Raw genomic sequence first — 4,882 nt, forward strand, 5'->3', positions numbered from 1 at the left:
AAAATAAAATAAAATAAAATAAAATAAAATAAAATAAAATAAAATAAAATAAAATAAGGGCGCCTGGGTGACTCTGTTGGTTAAGCGTTAAACTTCAGTTCAGGTCATGATCTCACAGTTGGTGGGTTCAAGCCCTTGTCAGACTCTGTGCTGACAGGTCAGAGCCTGGAGCCTGCTTTGGATTCTGTGTCTCCCTCACTGTCTCTGCCCCTGCCCTGCTAGGCTCTGTCTCTCTTTCTCTCAAAAATAAATAAATATTTTAAAATTTTTTTTAAATAAATAAAATAAAGTTACAGACAGGGATGCATACCTAGGAAGAGAAGTCCACCCCGTATTCTGCCAGCCCATCCTGTACCCTCCTGGGAGCTGGACAGGGGCCAGCAGCAGCGTGGGAAGGGGCTGTTGGGAGAAGAGGCCAGGGCCTTGGGGCTGCAGGCTTTACTGGGGTGTCCTGTGGTACTCTTGGGCTCTGGTCTCAGTTTCCCTTCCCACCCTCCTGTCTTCCTTCCTGGTCCTCTTCCTGTCACTGTGCCCTCCCAGCAGGCTGCCTGGCCTATGCACCAGGCTCTGCCTTAGCAGGTTCCTTCTTTCGCGAAAGGTGCTCACCATTTCATGCAGACCCCACAAAGATTCCTCCAGGAACCAGAGGTAGCAGAAGATGCCCACATCACCAAGGCCAGGCTTTGAACCCCTTGCTTCCTCGCTGGGGGACTGCTCTTACACTCCCAGGATCACCCTGCGTTCCAGACACAAAATGGGGCTCATAACGGCAGTGTCTGTGCAGAGAAGGCCTCCACTCTGTTCATTTCCTTCCCTTCCTGGAGACCCAGCATGTGTGCGTCACTTTCAGTAATAATAGCAAGAGTGCGGCCTGGCGCTCCCTTGCCCAGCAGAGCTCTGTGGGCTCCAAAAGGAGCCTTCTCATGCATGTCATGTCTATCTCCATTGCTTCCTTTTTTTTTTTAATTTATTTATTTATTTTGAGAGAGAGAAAGAGGTGCAAGCGGGGGAGGAGCAGACAGAGAGAAGCAGAGAGAGAGAGAACCCCACGCGGGTTCAGCACAGAGCCCAACATAGGGCTCAAACTCACAAACAGAGATTATGAGTGGAGATGAAACCAAGAGTCAGACACTTAACTGACTGAGCCACCCAGACGCCGCTGTCTCCACGACTTCCGGAAGGCCTTACTACCCAGTCCACTGCCACCCGGCCATCAAGGATGCCCCAAACCCCAAGCCACATAAACTCAGCCAGGGAGAGTCTTATGGACTAATCTGTGAAAGGGCCATGACTGGGGGTGGAAGGAGTGCTCAGTTTTATTATTTTTGGAGAAAGCTAACACAGGCTCCAGTATTGCCAGTTAACAGCCTTTCCATCCTGCACCAGGATCATCCTAATTGGTGAATTCCTGCTTTACACGAAACAGATCTCACCAAGAGTGGGAAGGAGCGCAGCCTCTTGAAACCAGCAAAACACTGCCCCCTGCAGAGTAAAGATTTCCTTGACTTATTTGGTCAGTATATTGTTCATTTTTAAGTTTATTTATTTTGAGAGAACAGTGCAAGTGGAGAAGGAGCAGAGAGAGAGAGGGAGAGAGAATCCCAGCTCCGAGCTGTCAGTACAGAGCCCGACGCAGGGCTCAAAGCCACAACTGCAAGATCATGACCTGAGCCAAAATCAAGAGTCCGATGCTCAACCAAATGAGCCACCCGGGGAACCCCGGTTCTCTCATTTCGTGAAGCAGACAGAGGTTGCTGTGACAAGTGCCTGAGACCACAGGTACACAGTGGCCCTGTGTGGGTGCTCCAAGCATCAGAGAGAAGTGATCCTTTCATTATTATTATTTAGCCCAAACTCTGTTGCTTTTGGATGCTGTTTGGATTTAAAAACAAACAAATGAACGGGACACCTGGGTGGCTCAGTCAGTTAGGTGACTCTTGATTTCAGCTCAGATCATGATCTTTCAGTTTCCTGAGTTTGAGCCCCACGTCGGGCTCTGCACTGGCAGCACGGAGCTTGCTTGGGATTCTCACCTTCTCTTGGTGCCCCTCCCCACCGCTCTCTCAAAATAAATAAAGTTAAAAAATAAAAAATATGAGAAAACAGAGGTTCAGGTACATAAGGGGACCTCACAGGGTCATCCAGACCATGCGAGCCTTAGAGCTTGGTCTGTGTGTTTATTTCTGAGATGTTTGCATTCAGGGCTGTTCACATTCAGATGTTTACATTTAGGTGGTGTGACCTGCCTGCTCCTTCTGTCTTCATGGGGACTCCACTCTGCTCAGCCACCCATTTGTCCATCCATCTGACCACTGGCCAGACATGTGCTAAGCAGACAGGAGTGCCTGTCTGAGTGCTTACTATCCTATCAGGCAGTGTGCGCCACATTGTTTTTTAAACATCACCTCACAAGAAAGGAAATAAATAAAATAGAAAGCAAAAGAGATAAAACCCTTTGAAAAGATTAATAAAATTGATCAAGTCTTAGCAAGACTGCCTAGAAGAACACACAAGTTACCCAAATCCCACAGACATTAGAAGGATAACAGATTTTTATGAGGAACTTTATACCAGTACATTTGATAAAAGGGACAAATGCCTTGAAAGACGTAACTTCCCAAAACTGACACAAGGAGAAATAGAAAATCTATTTCTGTTAAAGGAATTTAATTTATAATTTTTTTAATGTTTATTTATTTAATGTTTAGAGAGTGGGGGGAGAAGGAGAGAGAGAATCCCAAGCAGGCCCCCATTCAGTATGTTTGCCTTTTAGTTTTGTTGATTGTTTTCTTTGCTGTGCAGAAGCTTTTTATTTTGATGTAGTCCCAAGAGTTTGTTTTTGCTTTCGTTTCCCTTACCTCAGGAGACATATCTAGTTAGAAGGTTCTACAACTGATGTCAGAGAAGTCACTGCCTGTGTTCTCTTCTACAATTTTTATGGTTTTAGGTCTCAAATTTAGATCTTTAATCCATTTTGAGTTTATTTTTGTGTATGGTGTAAGAAAGTGGTCCACTTTCTTTCTTTTGCGTGTAGCTGCTCAGTTTTCTCAACACCATTTGTTGAAGAGACTGTCTTTATTATTTCCATATTATTTCCATATTATTTCCAATATATTTCCAATATATCCATATTATTTCCTCCTTTGTCAAAAATTAATTGACCATATAATTGTGGGGTTATCTCTGGGCTTTCTATTCTGTTCCATTAACCTATGTGTCTGTTTTTGTGTCAGTACCATACTGTTTTGATTGCTACAACTTTGTAATATAACTTGAAGTCTGGGATTGTGATACCTCCCATTTTGTTTTTCTTTTTCAAGATTACATTGGCTATTCAGAGTCTTTTCTGGTTCCATACAAATTTTTGTATTGTTTGTTCTAGCTCTGTGAAAAACGTTGGTGGTATTTTGATAGGGATGGCTTTAAATGTGTAGATTGCTTCAGGTAGTATAGACATTTTAACAATATTTGTTCTTCCAATCATGAGCATGGAATGTCTTTCCATTTCTTTTTGTCTTCTTCAATTTCTTTTATCAGTGCTGTATAGTTTTCAGGGTACAGATCTTTCTTCTCTTCGGTTAAGTTTATTCCTAGGTATCTTATTATTTTTTGTGCAATTATAAATGGGATTATTTTATTGACTCCTCTTACTGCTGCTTCATTATTAGTGTATATAAATGCAATGGGTTTCTGTACATTGATTTTATGGTGCAAACTTGCTAAGTTCATTTATCAGTTTTAGTAGTTTTTTGGTGGAGTCTTTAGGCTTTTCTATTTAGGGTATCATGTCATCTGCAAATAGGGACAGTTTTACTTCTTTCTTACCAATTTGAATGCTTTTTATTTCTTTTTGTTGTCTGATTGCTGTGGAGGGGACTTCCAGTACTATGTAGAATAAAAGTGGTGAGTGGACAGCCTTGTCTTGTTCCTGCCCTCAGGGGGAAAGCTCTCAGGTTTTCACCACTGAGGATATGTTAGCGGTGGGATTTATCCATTCATCCATCAGTGGGCACTTAGTTTGTTTCCATATCTCGGCTATTGTAAATAATGATACAATAAACATGGGGGCGCAGATATCTTTTCAAGTTAGTGCTTTTGTTTCTTTTGGGTAAATACCCACTAGTGTAATTACTGGATCATAAGGTGGTTCTATTTTTAATTTTATGAGGAACCTCCATCCCGCTTTCCAGAGTGCCTCCACCAGTTTGCATCCCCACCAACAGTCACACAAGGGCTCCCTTTTCTCCGCATCCTCACCAACACTTGTCATTTCTTGTCTTTTTGATACTAGCCATTCTGACAGGTGTGAGCTGCTATCTCACTGTACTTTTTTTTAATTTTTTTAATGTTTATTTATTTTTGACAGAGAGAGAGACAGAGTGCGAGGAAGGGAGGGGCAGAGAGAGAGACACAGAATCTGAAGCAGGCTCCAGGCTCTGAGCTGTCAGCACAGAGCCTGACGTGGGGCTCAAATCCACAAACATGAGATCATAACCTGAGCCAAAGTCAGATGCTTAACCAACTGAGCCACCCAGGCACCCCAATCTCATTGTACTTTTGATTTGCATTTCCCTGATGATGGGTGACGTTGAGCATCTTTTCGTGTGCCTGTTAGCCATCTGTCTGTCTTCTTTGCAAAAATATCTATTCAGATCCTCAACCCAAATTTTAAAGTTAAAATGTAAGTGATCATTAACCATTAATTAATCATAATTAATCCATTCTAATTGTATTGTTTGGGTGCTTTTTGCTATTGAGTTATATGAGTTAGATAAAATATTCTTAATGAATTTTTTAAAAATTGTGGATAGTGGGAATGATGGAAGTGGGGTGGGTAGGGAGGATGGCCCAGGTGGACGAAATGGAGGGATTGATCATGTTT

This window comes from Herpailurus yagouaroundi, unplaced genomic scaffold (assembly GCF_014898765.1).
Source record: "Herpailurus yagouaroundi ecotype Mexico unplaced genomic scaffold, PumYag 192, whole genome shotgun sequence".
Taxonomy (NCBI): Eukaryota; Metazoa; Chordata; class Mammalia; order Carnivora; family Felidae; genus Herpailurus; species Herpailurus yagouaroundi.